The sequence below is a fragment of the Calidris pugnax genome, unplaced genomic scaffold (assembly GCF_001431845.1).
Source record: "Calidris pugnax isolate Ruff unplaced genomic scaffold, ASM143184v1 scaffold34, whole genome shotgun sequence".
In the NCBI taxonomy this organism is placed as follows: domain Eukaryota; kingdom Metazoa; phylum Chordata; class Aves; order Charadriiformes; family Scolopacidae; genus Calidris; species Calidris pugnax.
The window spans coordinates 3124845-3130844 of record NW_015090771.1 but is presented as its reverse complement, the minus strand read 5'-3'; the positions used below and the strand labels follow the sequence as shown (position 1 = coordinate 3130844).

Sequence of the window (6000 nt, the reverse complement as noted above, 5' to 3'; positions counted from 1 at the left end):
GTCTGCAAACTGCTCTGTTGCTGTTCAAACATCCGTGATTTTTATTTCTCTTCTTGAGATAGCAAGTATTTATTTACCAGCAGAGCAAGACACACTCTGACCTTTGAAAGATGCACAACTGATTTTGAATCTTTTAGCTTTAGGTCAAAGAAGGAAGAGCAATTTGGGACTTTATGATACATTTTTCAGTTTGTCCTTTGATAATTAAATGTTGTGTCTACTTGGCCATACTTTTGTGCATTTACAGATTATTTTTGGTTTGATTGCAGAGGGAGGTAGAAAAAATTGTTGCAGTTGCATGGAACATCTTTCAACCTTTTCTTTTTGGTTTAATCGGAGCAGAAGTATCTGTTACATCTCTTAGGCCTGAAACTGTTGGTAAGCTCATTCACTAATTATCCAGCTTTCATTACTAGCTTCCAAAGAATCTCTATAAAGAAATCTAAAGGAAAGCAGACTATGACTGCCGTGACCCTGCCAAAAAAACCACCAAACCCCAACAAAGACCCAACGCCCCTGTAAAGTAACAGTTCTAGGAGGCTTATTCCCTTCTGGCAGCTCTGCACAAAAGTACTGAGAAGTGTTTGTCTGTTGCAGGACTCTGTGTTGCTACATTAGCCATTGCCCTCGTTGTGCGACTCATAGTGACGTTCCTGATGGTGTGTTTTGCTGGGTTTAATTTCAAGGAGAAAGTATTTGTCTCGTTGGCGTGGATGCCCAAAGCCACTGTCCAGGTAAACAGTCCAACATCACTTTTTGTTCCAGGCTAAATCCGTTGTCCTTAGCAGAGCTCCTCGCGACGAGCACAGCAGTGAACAGGGAGAGGATCAGGCTCAATAACAGCAGAGTGTGGTACATGGATAGTTAATATTCTAAACTGCCCTAAGTCTGCTAGAAAAGTGCATGGAGAGCCTTCTGTGGGAAGCTGTATTGCTTGCATCCTGGGCTGTACTCTTAATAATGACAGAGAACCGTATGTGTATCATAGGAAGTTTAACTATTTCTCAGCCATTGCAGGTTATCATGCCTTTACATAACAGCTTCTGAGAACTCTGGAAACAAAGGTAGAAGTGTTTCCCTCTTACAGCACATGAAGCACCTGCAGGGACAGTCACACCAGAGGCTCAGAATGGGTTTTCAATTTGTGGTCATTTTAGTAAGAGGTGGGCTGACAGCCATATTGCTAGAGAAGCCTCGGGCTGGCTGCATTCCTGCTCCTTTATTTCAGTGATCATTAAGTCATTTAGACTTTGCCTCCATAGCATGATTACTTGCAAACAAAAGTTAATAATCAGAACAGGCAAGGGTTGTTGCAAGATTTGTGAACTAAATTTTCAGAAGTTGCTACTAGTTGCCTGTTTTCAGGACACATTTTCAAAGTGTGGCATTTTAATAGCGGCAATATGCAATATACTGGCCCATTTCAATAATCACACATTCTCCAAAAATGTGGACAAAATGGCAGCTAAGCAATGTTCTTCACAGGAGGGAACCACCCAGATAAACTCCCGAGTTTAGGAAATTAAAAGTGTAGACAAGTGAAAGTCGTTCTCATAAGTATAATATAACACCTATGTAATCCCTAGAAACAAATGGGTTGAATGTACTAAAATTGTCACATTTATGTTAAATGTTGACTGATGATGAGTCCCTTTCTTTCCTCTTTCAGTGCTAAAGGATACTTGATCCATCTCAGCAATGTGTTCTTTCCTACAGGCTGCAATAGGTTCCCTTGCCCTGGATACAGCAAGAAGTCATCAGGATGAGCAACTGGAAAAATATGGGATGGATGTACTGACGGTAGCTTTCTTGGCTATCTTGATCACCGCTCCAATCGGAGCCCTGGCTATTGGCTTGGCAGGGCCCAGACTTTTGCAGAAGGCTCAGACAAATAACCAGGAGGATGAGGAAGGTGCTGAGGCTGTAGAAGAGGCAGAGGCCTGTGAACCTTCGTAAGAGACCACTACAGGAATATAGTCCTTCTGCCCTTACGCTTCCGCTGAGTAAACACAGCGTGTCTGTAATCTTTCTGGAGGAAACCAAAACAAGTGTCAGCTACGTCTGCTATTTTAAAAGCAGCCCTGGTGGAATTTTATAAAATATTTTTATATGTTGATGGTGCCTTGAGATGAAATATCTGAACGTACAGTGAATAGGCTGGCCAGGCAGTGAGTCACTGAGAAGTCAGCAGTCAACAGTTACTTGAAACGTGTGGGTGTGAGGCCAGGGAGAGGATGAGAATTGTTCAGGCATGGAGTGGAGTCATGACGTGGAATATAAACAGAAGAAGATGGAGACTAATGTGAATAACTTCTTGATGGTTGAAACTGGGCTGTGAGAAGGCAAATTCAACAGCTCAAAGAATGCAACTTCTGAATTAGAGACTGCTGACAACAGTGAACGAGTCCTGCCACGGGTTGGCGGTTCCCTCTTTCCTCATTTGAGTTCCAAAACTTGCCTTTTCCTATTGCTGTTCTTCCTCACAGCTCATGCACCCCTTTGTGCCTCCAAGGGACTTGTCAGCTTTGTTCACAGCAAGAAACCGCACGTGTTTATGTGCTGAGAGACAGTTGGGTCCCTCAGGGACTGTGGCAATTCAGATGTTGCTGGTGCTAGTAGAAAAAAGGACTGAGCCTGAAAATGGGATGAGGGCAGCGAGGAGGCTGTAAGGACTAGGAAATGGCTGTATGGGTTTGGGATGGCTGCTTCTTCAACTGTGTGCCTCAGCCTTCGCACAACGTGATATCAAGGGAGGGAAAGCCAGCTCTTTGCCCACTGATAGTGGCTATCTCCTGGTGCTGGCTACTGTAGGACAGAGGGGAGAGCTCCTCTTGGGTGGGATTTGCTGACAGGGCAAGGCAAGTTGTCCCTTTCTTCCTCAGCTCCTTTTGGGGAACTCAGCAATAGCAGCCAACCTCAAATCAAGATTCATGGGCCTGTTGCTTTGTCCTAAGTTAACACTCATCTGGCTTGCTTAGAAAATGCCATGGTCAGGTCCTTCTCACTCACATCTGCATCTCACAACTGCAGCAAAGAAAACCAGGTATTTGTGAAAAATATAACCAGTTAGTGCTCGTTTTTCCAAGAGGTGGCTGGCTGGATTGACTGTGGAGAGGGGAGGCCTCTTAGATTTGCCAGGGTGTTTTTTACCCCTGATTGGTGCAGAAAACTAATTAATTGAAAACTAATTAATTGAACAGCCTTGAGGATGCAGCGCTGAGAGGGATGGTACAAAGTGAAAGGAAGGCTGCTGTGTGATGGCAGGTAGCAGCCAACCTCAAATCAAGATTCATGGGTCAGCTGGGATGTCCTGTTGCTTTGTCCTCATCTGGCTTAGCAAATGCCATGGTCAGGTCCTTCTCACTCACATCTGCATCTCACAACTGCAGCAAAGAAAACCAGGTATTTGTGAAAAATATAACCAGTTAGTGCTCATTTTTCCAAGAGGTGGCTGGCTGGATTGACTGTGGAGAGGGGAGGCCTCTTAGATTTGCCAGGGTGTTTTTTACCCCTGATTGGTGCAGAAAACTAATCGATTTTAAGTGAACAGCCTAGAGAATGCAGCGCTGAGAGGGATGGTACAAAGCGAAAGGAAGGTTGCTGTGTGATGGCAGATGTCAGGACAAAGTGTTGTTCCTGACAGTGCTGGCACCCTCAGCATGTACCCACCAGGTCCTCCGGGTCTTTCCAGAAACAGAAGTTGTGTGCGGCTGTGGATCACGGTAATAACTGGCAATGCTTGCGTCAAATATCTTGCCAAAACATTTCACCAGGGGGAGCAAAAAGCTCAAATGTGGTTTTCTTCATTTTATTTAATATAAATGTGCCTTTTGCACAGTCAGTTGCAATATAGTTCACATTTGATTTTCCCATTCCCAGAAGACTTTCCTTTCTCTTCTCCTTTACTGTCCTACAGCCAGGTGTAAACCTTCTCTGTTGATCAAAGCCCTGCTCTTATCTTTAGCTTTGGTATCAGGCAGGGTTTAGTATCAACCTGGTACAGGTATTAGCACATCTTTCTTACTCTGTTGTTTTGTACAAGTAACTAGCTCTGAGCAGGTCATTCCCAGCTCCATTCTGAGGCATGGAGTCAGTACAGCACTGCTCACAAACTGGGAGTTGTATTTTGTTATTTTTTAGTAAGGATGTTAAGATTGTGCCTATAATCAAGGTGGACAATGCCTCCTTGCAGATTTCTATGCTACAGTTCACGGAACTTGTCTTACAGGATACTCTATAGAATATATTTTATCTGTCTAGATATTTTTAGCGTTAGTAAGAATCAATTCTATTTTAGCTTTCACACTTTCAATATGCAGCTGCAAAAATCTACAAAAATATTTTTTAAACTATCTGAAACTGTATTATTTGCAGAGTGTCCACCTATGCCTCTGTATACAGATTAATTACAGCTCAGTATGCGTGCCTTTGTATATTCCTTCCTCCCCAAGCCAAAAAGCAAGCTTCCTGAGAAATACCTCAGGTTCATAGCCTGCAATTCCAGTACAAGGATAAAAATACCAGGAAATTCTTTGGTAAATTTTCCCCTAACAGCTGCCAAGTACATTGACATTTTTCTTACTATACACACTGCTGTTCTCTCTGTTTCCTTGGGGAATGTATGATCTTGAGTTCAGTTCATGTTTGTCCCCTGACCAGAAAGGAAAACGCTTTCAAACTGTGCACTGATGAATGGTTAGGGTGCTGCACTTTGTAGTTCTTCTGTCAGCCACTGACTTCTGTGCCTGTTCTGCCTTCTTTTTGTGGCTAACAGGAGGCACTCTGTGACTTAAATAGGGCTAAACTATTAAAACTAATAGGGGTTTGTGTTTGGAAGTTGTAATGTCTGTAAACCCAACTGATGAGGAAATATGCTGTTTGGGTTCAGTTCATCAGTGGCTGTCTATAAAATAATTCTACTTGAGTAAAACTCACAGGAGTAGAAACTTTATATAGTTCACTTTTTCATAAAGTTTTATAAAAAATAGAATCTTCCTGCAGGGAAGGATCACTATGCCAAATTTGGTACCTGTTCAATAATAGGACATGTAAGCATTACAGCCCTTTGAATTTGAGCACAACCTTAGGTATGCAAGCAAACCTCTGACAAACAGCCCTTGTCCATGATAGCCTCTAATACTTGCTCACCATCATAACAGCATCTCATAAATTGGATTTCGTTTTCCCTTAACCTCAGTACACTCTCAATTTATTCATTAGATCGCTCCCACCATTCTGAGTGCTTGAATAGCTATACCAAAGAAAAGCATCATCTTGTTCCTAATCTAAACGAAATTGAATCGATTTTCCTTTCCTCAGCACCATATGCGGATGTTTCTCACAAGACCCCTTTCCCCCAGCTTTTATTAAATCTTCAAAAAGAATCAGGTTGAAGCTATTACATAGACCTGCAGATCTGAAATGAAAAGCATTAATGCTTTATAATGCTCCTCTCCTTGCCTTCCAGAAAGGAACAAAACACTTGCATCTTGTCATGAAAAGAAATGTTATATCAGGGCTTTTTATCAGAGTTTGTGTGGGTGAAGTCATGACATTTAAGACCACCTCCCTTTCAACAACATGCCATGAAATCATTCATGAATAATGCATGAATTCAAACCAATAAAATCTTTCTGCCATGCCAGTCTCTTATTTGCAGGGAAATAAAATTAGAGCACAATGTGCAGTAAACCCTAACCAGAGGAGTCTCGCTGTCATGCAGGCATAATGTGGGAGAGTAATGAGCACAGTATGTGTGTGCAGTTCCAGAAGGTTCACAAGAACCTCTGCAACAGAAGGGTCTGGCTGCACAAGGTGATCCTGGTGGCGAGCAGCAGGCAGAGTTACAGCAGGCAGCATATGGAAAAAAGAAAGAAATTGACCATCTGGAAGCAGGGAGTCACACAAGCCAGGGGATGCAGTGATAACGTAATTATCATCACTGCTTTCTCTCTCCTTTCCAGCCAAACTGAGCTTTTTAGGGAATTTAAACTGAAGTCT

General features: G+C 42.6%; 1 long non-coding RNA gene across 1 annotated transcript; it reads left to right on the top strand.

Annotated features, from left to right (window-relative positions):
* The first annotated feature begins 21 nt into the window (after nucleotides 1–21).
* On the top strand, nucleotides 22–2516 carry LOC106887454. Its single transcript, XR_001411895.1, has 3 exons — nucleotides 22–378; nucleotides 598–734; nucleotides 1717–2516. It is a non-coding gene; the product is annotated as an uncharacterized LOC106887454 (long non-coding RNA).
* The last annotated feature ends 3484 nt before the right edge of the window (nucleotides 2517–6000 follow it).